This window comes from Callorhinus ursinus, unplaced genomic scaffold (assembly GCF_003265705.2).
Source record: "Callorhinus ursinus isolate GAN/ISIS: 27379988/994484 unplaced genomic scaffold, GSC_fseal_2.0 scaffold6, whole genome shotgun sequence".
In the NCBI taxonomy this organism is placed as follows: domain Eukaryota; kingdom Metazoa; phylum Chordata; class Mammalia; order Carnivora; family Otariidae; genus Callorhinus; species Callorhinus ursinus.
This window is the reverse complement of record NW_027397068.1, coordinates 10,600,284-10,619,087: the sequence shown is the minus strand read 5'-3', so window position 1 is coordinate 10,619,087 and position 18,804 is coordinate 10,600,284. Positions and strand designations below refer to the sequence as shown.

The 18,804-nt window shown below is 42.1% G+C and overlaps 1 long non-coding RNA gene across 2 annotated transcripts in view; it reads left to right on the top strand.

The window, feature by feature from the left end:
- LOC141372962 (uncharacterized) overlaps positions 1-18,159 on the top strand; it is a 38,550-nt gene extending 20,391 nt beyond the window's left edge. Inside the window, exons 3-4 of one of the 2 annotated variants that reach the window (XR_012378496.1) lie at positions 15,738-15,836; positions 17,207-18,159. This is a non-coding gene — a long non-coding RNA (uncharacterized lncRNA). Of the gene's footprint in view, positions 1-15,737; positions 15,900-17,206 lie in introns of those variants that run through there. The other variant, XR_012378495.1, reaches the window with a different exon arrangement.
- The last annotated feature ends 645 nt before the right edge of the window (positions 18,160-18,804 follow it).

Below are 18,804 nucleotides of genomic sequence, written 5' to 3'. Positions count from 1 at the left end.
TCAATAAGGATATAGAAGATTCAAGTGACATTCTCCCTAACTTGACCTGACGTATTTAGATGATCCAATAACTGTAGAGTACACATTCTTTACTAGTGCACATTGAACATTCACCAAGGTACATCTTATGTTACTGGGCCATACATAAAACTAAGAAATAATACCAGTTACAAGAAAATCAGAATGTAAAATACTGAGGAATAAATAAATTTAACAAAAAATGTGCAAAACTTGTACAATGAAAACTACAAAATATTATAGAGAGAAATTAAATATCTAAATAAATGGAGTGGTAAATTGTTCATGGATTGGAAACCTCTATATTATTATTATGTCTACCCTCTAGAAATTCATCTCTAGAGTTACAGCCATCCAGTCAAAATTCCAGTAGGATTATTTTAACAGAATTTATAAGCTGGTTGTAAAGTTTATGTGAAATTGCAAAGGATATAGAATAGCCAAAATGATCTTGAAAAAGCACAGTGTTGGAGGACTTTTCTGCTTGATTTCAAGAATTACTAAGAAGCTCCACAGTCATCAAAACAGCGTAATATTGGTGTAAAAAGTTTGTTGGAACACAACAGAATCCAGAAATAGACTCACACATATACAGTTAAGAGATTTTCAACAAAGGTGCCAGGGAAATTCAATGGGGAAAATGACAGTCATGTCAACAAATGTGACTGGAACAATGAGGTATCTCTATGAAAAAATTATCATTGTGTATTATATTTGTAGTATATATTTATGACAAATTACAATTTTGAGTCTATGTTTCCATGTCCTGGGAAATAAATCATGCATGCAACTGTGCTATGAGCACTCTCAAACCTCAGGAGTCACATTTATTAAGTAAAGCTTATTAAAGGGGTGTGATTGCATTGAGGACATGAGGGCATCATTTAGGAAATAGTTTGAATCATTAAAATTTTATTTTCTGGGGGATATAAGAATGACCTTCTATTTTTAGAGTGGCTTTAGTCCCTCCCTCTACATCCATAGCAGGAGAATTTTCTATTTTCATTTATTTATTTTAAAAAAGATTTTATTTATTTATTTGAGAGAGAGAGAGCACGAGCGGGGGGAGGGGCAGAGGGAGAGAGAGAAGCAGGCTCCCCGCTGAGCATGGTGCCCATGGGACTCCATCCCAGGACCCTGGGATCATGACCTGAGCCAAAGGCAGACGCTTAACCGAATGAGCCACCCAGGTGCCCTCTATTTTCATTTATGACCGGTGAGAATGTATTGGTGAGACTCCTCGCCAGTGATGGAGGGGCAGGTGGTACAGCTTTGCAAAAGTGAAATCCCATGACCCAAAAGCTGTACAGCTTGAAAGAGTTGATAGATCTATTATTTATTTGTTTCTAAGGCTTCTTTTATTTTTACTTACTTATTTTTGGGGGGGGGCAGAGGAAGCAGGAGAGAGATAATCTTAAGCAGAGAGACTCTTAAACAGGCTCCATGCCCAGCGCCAAGCTGGACACAGCCGTGATCTCATGACTGAGAGATCATGACCTGAGCCGAGATCAAGAGTCAGATGCTTAACCACTTAACCGACTGAACCACCCAGTTACCCCTCTAAGGCATCTTTTAGATACTGGAAGAATCAAATTCACTGTGTGCCCTTCATGTAGATGGAGACTAGCAGAGGTTAATCAAAAAGAGAAGTTCCTGCCCTATCAAATTGAAATGTAAATGTAATTAGATTTTGAAAAGTTGTTCCTATTACAGGCTGGGTTTTGAGAGGGGTTTCTCCAGGATAAAAGATCGGGCTGCTGCTATATGTGTAGTTCTACCTCCCAGACCCAGGAGGCTTCGTAATTAGGTAAGGCTTGATATTCTCCAAGGAGTTTCTGTACCCAAAAGGGCCTACTGGAGTCAAGTTGCAGCTGGAGTAGTAGTACAGTTTCTTTCTTATCATGTAACCAATAATCCAGGAAAGTCTCCCAAAAGCTGGAACAGAAATGCTCCCACTACAGAAGACAGCTTCTCTCTTCCATAGAGGGCTAGAGACACACCTTAAACTCTCTCTACTTCTTTTTAAATTAAATTAAATTAAATTAAATTTATTTTTCTATCTATCTTTATAGTGTTTTCTTTCTTTCTTTCTTTTTTTTAATTGACCGTGCAGGTGATGACACATCCATTACTATAATGTCACTTGAAATGTTCAAGTTACAGAAGGGTTGATTAGATTACATTTCTGTTGAGTTAAATAACAGGCCTTGGGATACACTTTGAACACTGTCACTGCAGGTTACTTTCTAAGCCCCTGCTAATGTTACAAATCATCTCTTAGGCAGGATTACTTTTGCAAGTGGGTCATCTCAACCATTTTGTGTTTATTCTTAGTTGGCTATTTATGGAGCATGTACTGAGGGCCAGCCTAAGTGCTTTACTTACACTATCTAATGTGATCTTTATGACATCCTCTCAAACAGATCCTTCTAGTACCCCATTTTACAATTAACTTACTTTAGGACAGAGAGTTAGGTGGTGATAGAGGTGGACCTCAACACAGACCCAAGTCCACAATAACAAGCTCTTAGAGCTACTCCATATTCCCTTACTGAGCTCAGAGGGTGACATACTCTTGATCTTACCCCAGATTCTAGGCACCTTGCTGAAACTCCCTGTGTGTTAACTATCAACAGATTGCCTGGTCTAGGCAGAAACACTGTCTAGGCAGGACAGGGTGAGATAATGCAAAATGCAAGAAGTTGCCTGGCTTTTGGCCAATTCTTAAGATCTAGTTAGGGAGCAGTTATTAACTTAAGATGCACATATAGGGGCCAAAGGCAGGCTGCCCCAAGATGGGCCCTTATGGCATAAAGATTATTTTGAGTTAAAAAGCAATAAAAACTCAACAGATTTAGGAAAAGTTCTTTACCCCCCCCTTCAACTGCCTAAAAAGCATTTAGATAGAGGAACTGCTCCAAGAAGAGAGCTATCACCGTAGAGAACTGCATTACATTATGAACTAGGTGTGTGACCTGGGATGACTAGCAAGCCTTGTCTGAGCCAAGTCCTCTCCATCCCATTGACTCTGAGGGGCCCAGCAAACATTTGTTTACCCAACATTTACTCCTTTTCATTTTCCTGTGAATTGCATTTTTTCCCTTTTGAAGTCTCAGACCTCTACTCCTTTCTCCTTAATTCAGAATGACACACATACCTCATTTTTGTCTGTCTTGGGTATTTCCATGTCTGAGTGGATGCCCCCTATGTATGCTATTAAATTTGATTTTCTCCTATTCATCTGTCTCATGTCAGTTTGGTTCTTAGTCCAGCTAGAAGGACCTGGGAGGGGACAGGGTGTTCTTGCTCCCTGACACACACTAGAATAATCTGTGGGACTTTAATAAACAGTGATGACAGAAATTCTGATTTAATCGGTCCAGGGGAAGGCCTGGGCATCAGGATTTTTTAAAACTCCCAGGTGATTCTAATGTGCAGCCAAGGTTGAGAACCACCTAGTTTGAATGAAAAATATGTATAAAAAACATCAAAACCACTACAATGTACAAAATGATATATTCTGAAGTATATTTATTCCTTATCTCTTTCCACAAAGGACATGGCTAAAAAATTATCCGATACAGAATGAAGTCCACTGAGGGGCATGGAGTTCGGAGCACTTGTCAAACAGGCCACAGATGGGCGGGGACACATGAGGTCAGTGTAGAAATAATTCAGGTATGCTTTCTCTCTCTGGTTTTGGTTTGCAAGGCAGCAGTGGCAGATTTTAGGAGAAACAGTTCTTAGAAGACCACGATTGGTCCAGGTACTGTTTCTAGGTGGCTGACTGGGCCAAAGACTGTTTCCAGGCAGACAATTGATCTGGAAGCTTGTTTCCAGGCTGTCCAGCCAGTAGATTGCCTTGTCTCCAAGGGTTATTCAATCTGCAAAGTGATAACAGGTCTCAGAAGCTTGTGTGGAATGATAATTTTTTTGCCCATTACAGAAGCTTTTTGAAGAAAATACCAGTATTTTAAGGATGACTCATAGGCATGTTGTACATTTTTTTGATCCAACTTCGCTAAGGGTTAGGAATTGCTTATAAGGCAGAAGCTTCCTAAAGGAGTTTTTTGCAAGTTGAGGAACGGCTGGAGCCATTCCACGAGAAATTTCCAGCTGTTAAAAGGGCAGCATTAGGGGCGCCTGGGTGGCTCAGTCGTTAAGCGTCTGCCTTCGGCTCAGGTCATGCTCCCAGGGTCCTGGGATTGAGCCCCACATTGGGCTCCCTGCTCGGTGGGAGGCCTGCTTCTCCCTCTCCCACTCCCCCTGCTTGTGTTCCCTCTTCTGCTGTGTCTCTCTGTCAAATAAATAAAAAATAAAATCTTAAAAAAAAAGGGCAGCATTAAACTGTTCAGTGCAGTTCAACTGTTGGACTATTTCCTGTCTTTTCTTTCTCTTTCTCGAGAGCAGATGGAGCTGTTCTCAGTTTACTATCGGGAGGAAAAACAGGGTAAGAAATGATGGTGCAATAAAAGTGAAAGAAACCCGAGGAAAAGGGTAAAATCACTATAATGCCACAATCCTAATATTTAACTATTTTCATTTTTGCATATTTTAATTCTAACCTAAAGTCAATATTATTTGGGTGATGGTGATGTATGTATGTGAAATTTAAGGTTTAATAGTCTAACCGTATATTTTTGAAGTTTCTGTTTATATTCCAGTTAGGTAACGTACAGGGTAATATTAGTTTCAGGTGTACAATGTAGTGATTCAATACTTCCACACAACACTCGATGCTCATCAAACAGGTGCCCTCCTTAATCCCCAGCACCTGTTTCACCCATCGCCCTGCCCACCTCCCCTCTGGGGACCATCAGTTTGTTCTCTACAGTTATGTCTCACCATATTTTTATTTGATTTTATTTATTTATTTTTTAAAGATTTTATTTATTCATTTATTTGAGCGAGAGAATGAGAGAGAGAGAGCACATGAGAGGAGGGAGGGTCAGAGGGAGAAGCAGACTCCCTGCTGAGCAGGGAGCCCCATGCGGGACTCGATCCTGGAACTCGAGGATCATGACCTGAGCCGAAGGCAGCCGCTTAACCAACTGAGCCACCCAGGCGCCCCACTCTCACCGTATTTTTAAAACAGTGCTCTCAGTTTCTTTATTTTATACTGGTTTACCATGTTCCTTTGAAAGTATGATGACGTAACATGATTTATGAGCAAATGTTATGTTTTTAGCTTCAGAATCAGTGAATATTTTTAAGTGGCACACACACACAATGTTCGTGTTACATACTTACCTCATTTCAAAAATAACAATAGTAATCAGTTTTTATGGAGAGGCCACAGTGTGGTAAGCTCTGTTCTAGGATTTGAGATATGGTTGGGAAGAAAACAGACAAAATCCTCTTTCTTTAGTAGGGAAAGATAGGTAATAACGCTGGATGACACAGAGTGCTTCTGGGCTCTATGTGCTTCACACATACTAGCTCACTCTCTTAACAATCCGGTGAGGTAGGTACTATTGTCATCTCTATTGCCTCAGAGAAGAGAGCAGCGAGCAGAGAGGTTCAGTGACTTGCTGAACGTCATCAGTTAGTGACCTTAGAGCCGGGATTTGTGGCTCCCTAGGCTGCATGCTTAACTGCGATGCTATTCTGTATCTCCGTAATCAGCTCATTTCTACTTACTCTGCTGATGCAAGTAATCAAAAGTCTTTCTTTCTTTCTTTTTTTTTAAGATTTTATTTTTTCATTTGAGAGAGAGACAGAGGGAGAAGGAGAAGCAGACTCCCCGCTGAGCAGGGAGCCCGACCTGGGGCTCCATCCCAGGACCCTGGGGTCATGACCCGAGCTGAAGGCAGATGCTTAACTGACTGAGCCACCCAGCTGCCCCGTCAAAAGTATTTCTTTTCTCAAATATTTAAAATTTTTGCTTCAAATATTTAATATTTCTCTACAAGGTATTGGGTAAGTATTATTGCCAACAGTTTCCAGTTACAAACCACTCACTGTGTGCCTAGTACTTTAGTTACCTGAGGAAATTAAGATGAAATCTTTGGTTTGGTGTACTTGCAAAGATTTTGCCTCAAAATAAAATGGTAGGTAGATAATATTTGTAACCTCAAATGAGAAAGGGATACAATTAAGTAGTTCCCAACCCTCTTTGCACTTTAGAATCACTTAGAGAGGTTTTAAAATATGACACCTGGGTCCCACTTCCAGGGATTCTGATTCAGTTGGTCTGGAGTGGGTTAAGGCATCAGTACTTAGCTAATACGGTAGTCTGGCAAAGTTATAGAATATTTAAAATCCAGAGTCTTAAAAATCATAGTCATCGTTAAAAGCATAGTTTGAATCAGATTGACCTGGATTAAATCCCCTGTCTGCCACTCACTAGCTATGTGGTTTTGGGTTATGGGTTAAGTTTTTGTGTGGGAGGAAAAATTCTCCTTTGCGCTCTTAAGGTCTGCAGTTGGGTCTAACAACTAAACTGACATGAGACTGGCTCACAGGAGAAGAGCAGACAGATTTTATTTAATTTTTGCATGTGTATGAGAGCCTTCACAAGAAAACACAGATTTGAAGACATGACCAGAACAGGAAGCTTTTATACCTTTTGGACAAAGATACCATAAATTTGTGAAGAAATGACTTGACAAGGGGGTTCGGCGAGGGGCAAGAAGTTGTGGGGAAGTGGCTAGGAGATACAAGAGGAGGAAACCAGTGGAAGATAAGGGTTATTTAGTAAGTTTGTACAGACCCGTTTCTGTGCTGACTCCCAGTCTCCTGGTGATAAGGATGTTCTTCTCTTCCTGGTACGGGGAAGGTACTTTTCGCATGGAAAATTTTGTGGTTTTGTTTTTAGGTAGAAAAGGGTAGATCAGAATGCCCTTCTTGCATCTGCTGTTTCTCAATGCTTTCAGCTCAAAATAATCAATAGCCCCAAGCAGCAAAATTTGGATGGCATGTCCTGAACTCCTTCATTTCTAAATCTGAGCTTCTCTTTTCTCATCTGTAAAATGGAAATATTTACCTCTTAGAATTGTTTTTGTAAGAATTAAAGAGAATGAGCGAAAATAATTTTCACAGTCCTGGCACCAAGTATGCCTCATTAATGGTTCCTTTTTTATTTTTATTTTTATTTTTATTTTTATTTTTTTTAAAGATTTTATTTATTTATTTGAGAGAGAGAGAATGAGAGATAGAGAGCACGAGAGGGGAGAGGGTCAGAGGGAGAAGCAGACTCCCTGCTGAGCAGGGAGCCCGATGCGGGACTCGATCCCGGGACTCCAGGATCATGACCTGAGCCGAAGGCAGTCGCCCAACCAACTGAGCCACCCAGGCGCCCCTCCTTTTTTTTTTTTTTTTAAGATTTTATTTATTTATTTGAGAGAGAGTGACAGAGAGCGACAGAGACAGCGAGAGAGAGCATGAGCGGGGAGGAGAGGGAGAAGCAGGCTCCCGCTGAGCAGGGAGACTGACGTGGGGCTCAGTGCCAGGACCCTGGGATCATGACCTGAGCCAAAGACAGACACTTAACCAACTGAGCCCCCCAGGCGCCCCTAGTGGTTACTTTTATCCATTCATGAATTAATTCACTCAGCAAATAACTTGCTGAGCACCTACCATGTTCCAGGCATTGTTCTAGGTGCTGAGGATATAGCATTAAATAGAACTGACAAGGGTCTTGCCCTCAAAGCACTACTTTGCATCTTTTTTTTTTTAACATGAATAAAATATGTTTTTTTTTTTTAGATTTATTTATTTGTCAGAGAGAGAGAGAGAACAAGCACAAGCAGGGGAAGGGCAGGCAGAGGGAGAAGCAGGCTCCCTGAAGAGCAAGGAGCCCGATGTGGGACTCGATCCTAGAACCCTGGGATCATGACCCGAGCCGAAGGCAGATGCCCAACCGACTGAACCACCCAGGCATCCCATGAATAAAATATGTTTAATCTCATGGTACTTCTATAATTCTACCTTAAAATAGGCCATCTGAACTTGGGATCCCATCCTTCCCTATCCTCAGAGGGCACACTCCATCGGTTGTCCCCTCTTCTCTCTCTCCACTTGTTCTTTGTCATATTCATGGGAACATAGTAATTTTCTTTTTCATATTAAAAAAAAATTCCTGAATCAAACCCTTTGGCTTCAAGTTATCCAACAATAACTGCCTTAGCTCCTTGCTCCTTTTGCTTCACGGGCAAGTACGGGTATTGCCTGTACTTACTGTCTCCACTCTGTCCACTTCATCGCTTCTAATTCACACTACAGAATACTGTAATTGGGCTTCTGTCTCCATTAAAATTATACCATTGCATTTAGGCCTTTGCACATACGGTCTGCACTCCCCCACCCCTGCCCCCCAACTTGGCTCAGCTTAAACGTGCCTTCTTGGAAGATTTCCCACTGACTTTTCAAGATTGGGGTAGATACCCTCCTCTGTGATTCTGTGGAAGGGTGGGCAGCCCTCCCCCCACTCCCGCAATGTGGCACTTACACTGATTTTTTCTGTGTCCTATACTGACCAAGTAAAGTCATTGAGGTCAGGACCTTGTCACGTTCATTGCCACTGTTCTCCTCCTTGGATAGCACTTGATACATAGCAAGGTGCTAAAGCATATTTTAAAATGAATCAAGGGGGGGGCCTGGGTGGCTGAGTTGGTTAAGCCTCCGACTCTTGATCTCAGCTCAGGTCTTTATCTCAGGGGTGTGAGTTCAAGCCCTGCACTGGGCTCCACGCTGGGTGTGGAACCGACTTAAAAGAAAAGAAAGAATCAATACATGAGTAATTGAAATAATAAGCCCTCCCTATTAAATAATAAGCTTTTTAGGGTTCAACAATGTGTCTTCATCTTTGTAATCTCTGGATTTCCTCACACAGTCAGCACTCAGTAAAAATTTGAATAGAATGGAGTAGACTAAAGTATACTTTTTCTGAGCGTAAAACTAGGGCCCAATTTAAGATAACCATTCTAAAAGTGAGTCAATGACCTTTGAAGTTAGCATTCTGTAGAATCCAAACCTGACGTTTTGAAATATGTCACCAGGAACTTCAGATGTTTCCTAGTTATCAACCCACCTCAATGTACTACTCATTTGCTCATTTCTCCTAATAAAGCGATCCCAAGCTTATCCCACTTCCTTCTTTCTATAGCATAGAAGCACTTCTTGCTTACACACCCATATGCACATGAACCACGAGGTAGGGTAAAAAAGCAGTGTGATGCAGTGAAAAGTGCTTTCCAGTTAGAGTCAGGAGACACTGGCTGTGTTCCTGTCTGTCATAACCTTACTGGAGACTTTGTTTCTTTATTTGTGATGGGGGAAAATATCTTCCCCATCTAATTCACAAAGCTTTTGTAGGATCAAATGAGTTAACATAGGTGAAAAGTCTTTTGTAAATTGTAAAGCACTGCACAGAGTAAAAGCAAAATCTCTCAGTGGATCTTAAGTACATGCTATAGTTTAATGGCTCCCTAGCAAGGGGAATCTGCAAAGAGCTAAGAGAGTGTTCCAGTATGGAGAGGATATAGAAATCTAGGGGTTATTTATCTGGGAAACAGGATGCTAGACCTGTTTCCCAGCACGGAATTAGGTAAAGATTACTGTTTTGCATTGCATCAGCTTCATATCAGACATTATGCTGGAAGTCAGGGGTGGAAGTCAGAGTCTCAGATGGAAATCTGAGAAACCCAGTGTGCTATCAATCAAGAATAAAAGGGCGCCTGGGTGGCTCAGTTGGTTAAGTGACTGCCTTCGGCTCAGGTCATGACCCTGGAGTCCCTGGATCGAGTCCGGCGGGCTCCCTGCTCAGCAGGGAGTCTGCTTCTCCCTCTGACCCTCCCCCCTCTCATGTGCTCTCTCTCTCTCAAATAAATAAATAAATAAAATCTTAAAAAAAAGAATAAAAAACAATTGATCTAAGAAGAAAATGACATGACATAGTGGTGGCTGATAACTGGAAATAACGAAGTTTTATCCCTTCATAAAATCTGATTGGCTCCAATTAATCTAGAAGCATAAAATATAAGGGAATACCAAGTAACTGAGTTCCTTTTGAATAGACAGCTACCAGTGAATATCTCAAATTGCAAGCACTGTTGCAGACCTATGGTTTACCCATTTCTTAGTTTGGGGACATACTTTCCCTTGCAGATGTTAGTTATTAGCTTTCCACAATAGAAAGGCTGGCTCTACAGTGTGGTCCTCCGATAGGCAGCCGGAGCATCAGCCGGGGAGCAGGGAGCAGGTTAGAAATGCAGACTCTCAGCCCCACCCCAGTCCTATTGAATCAGAGTCTGCATTTTAACAAGAACCCCGGAATTGAGTGCATTTAAGCTTAAGGCACCCTACCTTAAGGACCATTTAATCATTTTTCCAATGGCGAAACCAAAAAGTCAGGTCTTTAAGGGTGATTTCCCCTCCTCATGGCAGAGCTTGGATGAGGAACAAAGGTTTCCTGACTGCTGGCAGGTTCCAGCATCACACCCCACCTCACAGTGTTGTTCTTGGGCTTCTTGGCTGTAAGGCTTTGGGCAAGTTACTGAACTTCTCTGAGTGTGTTCCCTCATCTATAAAATGGAGATGATAGTAATGTCTACCTCACAGAACAGTGAGGATTAACTCAAATTGGAAATTCTCTGAGCGCTTCATGCAAGGTAAAGCACAACTCCCAAGTACAGTTTTATTATTCACAAGAGGAAAGGCAGACAATGTTCTGCATAATTTAAAGTAGTAGTAAGTTTTTTATGGCACAGAGAAGCAGATAGCTATTTGTATCTCTGAAAAACATTATGACTGGACAGTAATGTTTAGAAAGCAGTTTCTTATTTTTCCTTTATATCTTTCATATTTTCCACTGAAGGGAGTTATATAAACTGCACAGTAGAGACACTCAGCTAGTCACTGTTATTTAATCATCTTGTAGGTTAGACTGACCTCTGTTATTATGAATTTGGTGAACCAGGGCCAAATTCAACCTTTGGAACAGGCACACACATATGTAATTGAAGAACCTGACTCACTGACCTACTTTCTCTGTCAACAAACCAGAAGATTGGATTACTTAGTTTTTTGCTCCATCTAGTGGCCATACACGGTTCAATTTTGGGTTGTAGCGAAATCATTGGGAATTCTAGTTCCCAAGTTTGAACTCAAATACATCCAACTTCTCATCATTCAGAAGAAATGATCCAATATACAAATTTGTAATGCTCTTTGTTATATTTGAAACAATAGGCTTAGGATTCTTAGAGCTGGTCAGAAAGTTGGAGACCTTCTTAATCAGAACAGGAAGACTGGAGTCGTCTTTGATGCTTCCCTCATGAGATATGTCCATTCTGTCATCAAACCCTAAAAATTTAATTCCTTCAAACATTCATTATCCAGCCACATGTACTTATTTACCCCTTCCTGTGGGACAGTTTGCTTAGTGAAGGAAGGTACTAGACATTCCTCCAGACTCTAGATTTTGGATACCGGGGCCTTGCTCCCTTGTCATGCCTGGGAGAAGAATGGCAAGAGGTGCACCCAGAGAGAAAAGGCCTGAGCAATAGGATTTCCAGCCTCACAGAAGGGATGCCCTTCCCCACGGTGCAGCCAATGATCAGACAGAGCTGAAGGAGCCATGTCAAGGGGAAGTGCAAGCTATGTGAACAGATGATCAGTGACAAGAGGCCATCCTTGCCTGGGGACGTGTTGTCTGAGCCCCTGAAACCAAGACGTAATTCTAGGCATAGAGGTGGGGGAAGCCCTAAGAATGACAGAGCTAAAATTTCCTACTGAAGAGCAGCTCTTTGGCAGAAGGATTATTTTAAGCTGGTTATTTTCGAGAAACAGTAGACACAGGAGAAATTCTGAAAACAGTAGAATTACCGTTTATAGAGGAAAGGGAAATTTACCATTTATAGAAGAAAGGAAGTCCCATTCGTGAGCATGTCTCCCTTTTGGTGCCAGGAAGAGAAGGATGACTCTAAAATCACAGGAGACTTAGTAACAGAAGACAGCCACTTAAATCTGCATAACAAACCTTACCTTTTACTCTGCTTTCCCTGGTCACCTCACATAACTACACATCCCCCAACCCCCAACATCTTTCTTTTGTCTTTACCTGAAGATGGTATTTAAGGTGGCAGCTTAGGCCTCCTGGGGGGAGGGGTTACTCAGTTTCCCTGAGTATCTCCCATCTATACCTGAGGCATATATGTTAATAAACTTTTCCTCTTGTTAATCTGTCTCTTATTATGGGAGATATTGGCCCCAAACGCAGAAGAGTAGAATTATTTTTCCTCCCCTACACCACCTATTTAGCAGGAAGGGATTCAGAATAAGATTAAATTGATCTATAGAAGATAAAGATGCAATATCCTCGCACACAGGTCTGTGGCCGGGGAATCAGATCTCTCTATGTAGAAGCCTGTTCAGGGTTGGGCATATATTTGCACCCCTGGAACTGGAGTCATTTCATGTTGAGTCCTTGTTGGGGAATTGATGTTAAATGAATTAAACAAAGAGGCCATTAGACTGAGGTGGCTCTAATGCCATGGCAGACTACATGAGCAAACCCAAGTCTAAGCCTCTGTAAATGCCTCCAGGTTATGAAACCAAAATGCTAAGGACCACTAATCATGAACAACCAACTAGGCTTTAAGCTATAGCCAATAAAATAATTTATTTTCTTTGTTCTACACCTTCTCTGTATAAGTCTTCCCCTGGCTCCTGTCCCCATAGTGCTCCAAACCATTTCCAGTTTGGCAAGCCCCAGTTCAAAATGATTTTTGCTCAAATAAACTCTTAACATCCTTAATATGCCTCAGTTTATCGTTTAACAATGCGCAGACATGAATTTGGGCTTTAGAAGTCTCGGATCGCTGGGGGGACTACCTGGAGCCTCCGAGGAGACCGGGTGGAAAAGCACGCCACTAAGGACTTTAAATTCTTCAAGCTGTTGGTGGAAAGTGGGAAGAGAGGGTAATTTTGAGTTTGCTTATATATTTCATTCCCTGCAGCTGCTAGCAGTATACAAAACATGGGAAGGACATGGAAGGCCTCTGTCTCAGTTTCTGACTTTCCAAAAAAACTGCATGATACTCTGAAAAGGGAAGACATTGTCAGGGAGGAAGAATTCCTGTCCCCTTGCAGATCCTCCTGGCCAGACTAAGAATCAAATTGACATGAGACAGATAAACGGGAGAAAATCAGATTTAATAACATACATATGGGGAATCCACACAGACATGGAAATTCTAAAGACTGTCAGGCAAAATGAGGCCTATATGTCATCCTGAACTAAGGAGAAGGGGGTAAGGGTTTGGGACTTCAAAGGAAAGGAATGTAATTCACAGGGCAATAAGAAGAGCAGATGTTTGGTAATTAGATGTTTGACCTGCCACACAGATGGGTCACTCAGATAAAATTTATCTCTGCTAATAGCCCTTATTCTGGGAAAGGAAACCCCCCCAAATTTAGATTCTTCCGTGTAGTTAAGGGAGAGACAGAAGTTTCTTTTGAGTCTTGCAGGGTCTCAATTGCCTTCAGCTCAGAATAATCTTCATGCCACAGTGGCCCATCTTGGAGTGGCCTGCCTTTCGCCCCTGTAATGTATAGCAGCCAAATTCCTGGCTTCAGAAAAGCTTGTTTCTGCAAGCCTGGACATGCTTCCAGTGGTCAGGGTGGGGGTTATGGGTAGAATTGTCTCAAAAGGTGACGTCGAACTTCTCAACTCTGGTACTTGTGAACGTGACCTTATTTGGAAATAGGGTCTTTGCAGATAAAATCAAGCTAAAAGGAGGTTATACTAGAATAGGGTAAACCCTAATACAATATGACTGGGGTCATATGAAGAGGGAAATTAGGACATAGCCTTACAGAGAGAGGAGAATGTTGTATGCAGACACAGACACAAGGGATGTTGGCCATGTGAAGATGGAGGCAGAGGTTGGAATCAGGGAATGACTGGGATTCCTGGTGGCTGGAAGTGGCAAGGAGGAATCCTCCTTGGAAAAAGGAGGAATCCTCCTTGGAATCTGCTTTGGAAAAAGGTAGCTCTGTTATCCTGGATTTCAAACACCCTAATTTTGAACTTCTAGCCTCCAGAAGTGTGAAAGAATACATTTCTGTTGTTTTAAGCCACCCAGTCTGTGGCCTTTTGTCAGTGGAGGAGTCCTCTGATGGAAGATGAACCTCTGGGTCTAAGGGCATTTTCTGGGGATGGAGCCCATCTAAGGAACAGGAACAGTAAATCCCTGGGCCGTGAGGACTATGGGGATGCTGGTGGATATTCTGCCTCAGTTTCTGACTTTCTAAAATTATTAATTTTAGAATTAATTAATCCCCTGAAGAAATACCTAACACTGCCTTTGAAGATCTCAGTGCTCTTAAAGTAGACGGTGCTTTTAGTGCTAATGGCTGCATGTCTGAGTTCTTTGGAACAGACTTTTAGGCACTAAAACCCTAAGAGTGTACCAGGTAAATTTCCTTTTAAAAGGCCTTGGGAATTGTATTACGCTAAGCAAAATAAGTCAGACAGAGATAGACAAATACTATATTATTTCACTCATATGTGGAATTTAAGAAACAAAACAGATGAACATATGGGAAAGGAGGAAAAAAGAGAGGGAAACAAACCATGAGAGACTCTTAACCATAGAGAATAAACTGAGGGTTGACGGAGGGAGGAGGGTGGGGGATGGGTTAGTTGGGTGATGGGTATTAAGGAGGGCAAGCGTTATGATGAGCACTGGATATGTAAGTGATGAACCACTGAATTATACTCCTGAAACTGATATTACACTAGATGTTAACTAACTAGAATTTTAACAAAAATTTGAAAAAAAAATAAAAGGGCTTGGGAAAAGTCTGCATTTATACTAAGGTTAGGGACTTTGGTCCAGAGGACACTGGCTCCAAGAGCTTTAGATCCAGAAAGCATGGGTTGGAACAGGGGCACATCCAGGTTTTGGGGGGTCCTTATATTAGTTTCCCTGAGCTGTTATAAAGAAGTACCTCAAACTGAGTGGCTTAAAACAACAAATGTATTATCTTCCAGCTGGAGGCTAGAAGTCCGAAATCAAGTTGTAGGCAGGGTCATGCCCTCTCTGACAGCCCCAGAGGAGATTTTTCCTTGCTTCTTCTAGCTTCTGGTATCTGCTGGCAATCCTTGGTATTTCTTGGCTTATAGATGCATCCCTCTAGTCACGTGGTTGTCTTCTCCCTGTGTCTCCGCATCATCTTCCTTCTATGCAAGCCTGTCTTTATGTCCAAATTTCCCCTTAGCATAAGACACCAGTCATACTGAATTAGGACCTACCCTAATGACCTTGATTACCTCTGTAAAGGTCCTATTTCCAAATAAGGTCGAATTCTGAAGTACTAAGGGTTTGGACTTCAACGTATCTCTGTTTGCCTACAATTAAACTAATAACAGGCCTGAATTTATACAACTTGAGTGGGTCCTCTTTAAGATTAAAAGTATAGGGGCACCTGGCTGGCTCAGTTGGAAGAGCAGGCAACTCTTGATCTTGGGCTTGTGAGTTCAAGCCCCACGTTGGGTGTAGAGATTACTTAAAAATGAAAATCTTAAAAGATTAAAAATACAAAATGACAAATACCTCATTAGGCCTTGGAAGGAACTTGTGCAAATAAGTTTCGCAGTGCATCCTCTTTTGGTTTACAATAGTAGAGTAGCTGTTGGTGGGTATGAATTTGACTGCAAAGAGGTCACATTGTACCCACATTTAACTCATATGAACTTACCTGTACCCGTGTAGGCATGCAAGAAAGAGAGAGAGGCTACTTATTTTTCTGCTTTCTGAACCTATGCCCTGGAGGAAGATGTGAAGCTCAGAGGGAATCTGGCTGTGAAAAGTGTGAGTCTGTTGTTCGAAGATGGCTGTCTTGTACGTGACCCTAAATGCCAGTCAGTGACTTCATTTGGTGCTCAAATGAAGAAACAGAGTTTGGAGTTTGTTTTCTTTTGCCCCATATCCCAAGTCTGCCCCATATCCCAAGTCACATCTCACAATGTGAGATGTGACTCATGTTTCTCCTTGGCTCAAGCTTAACCCAACCCAATCTCTTTCTGAACTTCTACTACTTACAGTAGCTGGTAAAGTACAAGCAGGAGGTGGAGGTGGTGGGTCACCAGAATGAGAAAGGGAGCCAGGTACAGGGGGCACCAACTTAGTCCCTGCCAACTAGGGAGGATGGGAATTGATCAAAAAAGCAAATATCATTTGGTGACATTTTGCCAACTTCTGGGAAGCCAGATAGGAGCATCCTTCCACACATGCTGGTGTGCTGGCTCTCAGAATAAAAGGATTTGGCCCTTCATCAGCCATTAATGGAGATGCGTGGAGCAGGAGACTGAACTCCGTCGCAAGGCTTGAGGGGCCACTGTTCAGTCTCAGAGAGGTGTTTCTGCAGGAGTCTTTAAAAAATCCAGTGCGGCATAAACACTTGTTGGGGAAAAAATTAGAACCCTGCCAACCCAGAAAATCCTCTCCACAAATATAGAAAAGAACACAGTTTTATTATTGGATACACATTTTTTTTAAAGATTTTATTTATTTGACAGAGAGAGGGAACACAAGCAGGGGGAGTGGGAGAGGAAGAAGCAGCCTTCCCACGGAGCAGGGAGCCCGATGCGGGGCTCGATCCCAGGACTCTGGGATCATGACCTGAGCCGAAGGCAGACGCCCAACGACTGAGCCACCCAGGTGCCCCTTATTGGAAGCACATTAAACCAGACTGCAATTAGCTTCACAGGCAATCCTTTAATGAAACTGCAAAAAGAGAAAAAAAATCTCACCCTTTTTTACAGACAAGCACATATACTATATAGATTACATGTTCCCAGGATAAATGATAACCAGTGGTAATGTAAGGAGGACTTGGCAGTACCGTTTGTTACACATTCTTTCTTAGTTCTTCCTAAATTCATTTGGTAATTGGCATGGCCACTTGTGTCAGTTATTTGCCACTGTTTGAAAGAAAAACAAACTTTTCTTTTTAAGATATTATTTATTTATTTGTCAGAGAGAGAGAGAGAGAGAGAGAGAGAGAGCAATCAAGTGCACAAGGGGCTCGGAGTGGCAGGCAGAGGGAGAGGGAGAAGCGGGTTCCTAGCAGAGCAAGGAGCCTGATGCGGGACTCGATCCCAGGACCCTGGGATCATGACTTGAGCCGAAAGCAGATGCTTAACCAATTGAGTAAAATTCAATCTTATTTTTATTTACAGTTACACGTTTCCTTACTGCAAAATGGATGTTTGAGGGAAGAATTCACCTATGAAGAACCGATAAAGAGGAGACCAAGACATATTTGTGAGGGCGGGTTGGGGGTTCTAGGAAACCCTCTGTGGGCATCTATTTTTCCTCTTGTGGAAAAGCAGGGATGTGGGATTAAGAGTGATAGAGACAGAAATACCCATCAGGAGAAAGATTCCTGGTAGGGAGAAACTGCCCAGTCACTTGAATGCCACTTTCCTATTCTACTCTCTTTTGCGGGCAGAAGGAAACCATGAGGTCCTTTTGATCTATGGGCACTAAGGATGGAGAGGGCATAAATAGATAATGACATAAAAATTAAGCACACACTGATGCCTTACAACCAATTACAGCTGCTCATGGGTGGCATGAAGCCTCTGGGAAGCTCTCCCTGATCCTAGGACTGAACTCCCTGGGTGGACATAGTGTGTGTGAGGGGGGACAGTCTCCAAGGGGAGTCATCCCCTAATTATCAAAGGATTAGGCTTACCTTTTCCATCCTTAGAGATCTGGGGAACCAAACACTTCACCACTCTGGGTATGGTATGCATTCTACTTCGCCAGCAGAGAAGAGAATTATTTAGGCAGACTGCTGGTCTGTAAGGAAACTGAATCTTGCCTTGTCCTGTCAGGAGAGGTGTGACACGTTCACAAAAAGGTCTCAGTTGATGTAACAGTAGGGCTGACCAGGAGTGTGACCTAACTCAGGCTCTCTCAAGAGAGACAGCCATTGGGCCCTCTCTATGGACAATTCTGAGTCTTACTGAGAGAGTCCACGCATTCAGAGGCTGAGCTATTCCTCAAGTTTCTCACCCACCCACCCATAAAATATACACCACCCTACCACTAACCTCAGAATCTTGCAATTCAAATATAGCACTTGTGTTTAAAACGAAATTGCTACATTACAATTAATTTTCCCTTATCCAGTTTTATGTTTAATACTTTAGTCTGGTAATTACAATAAGTCTTATTACAGGACAGAGTTTATAAAATGCTCCCAATCACTCTTGCTTAACTCTAAGGGAAAGACCATTTGTTTGGTAAGGCAAAGAACACCGCCAGGTAGTGGTATTCCAGAGGGCAATTCCTGCCTTTGCCAATTATACACGTTAATAACTTTGAGACATGGAGCCCCTCAAACTCCCAAATACTCTGAAACTTTGCTCCAGAAATGTACAAACAAAACTCTTGAAAACCGTTTTGGGATTAATTTCAGATACTTCGTGGATCCTTAGAAGTACCCCCCAAAGAGAAAGTCTTCATTTCTGGCATTCCAATTTCTCGCCTTTAGAATTTCTCTAAAGCTTGTTCCCCTGATCCACGTCAGGGAGAACTTCCCAAATTCCAGATCAAACCCAGATCCTGCCCGGACGCCAAGCTTGGCAGAAAAAAGGGCGATCAGGCTCTAGATCTGTAACAGTGGTGGGAAGGACCCTTTGATCGCTAGAACAGATGCTTTTGTGGAAGCTTCGGATCAGTCTACGCGTGAAAAGAGGGTTGGCTTCTCTACATTTTCAGGGGTGTCCACCAGCTGTCTAGGTAGGTATAAAATACACGTGTCGTTCCG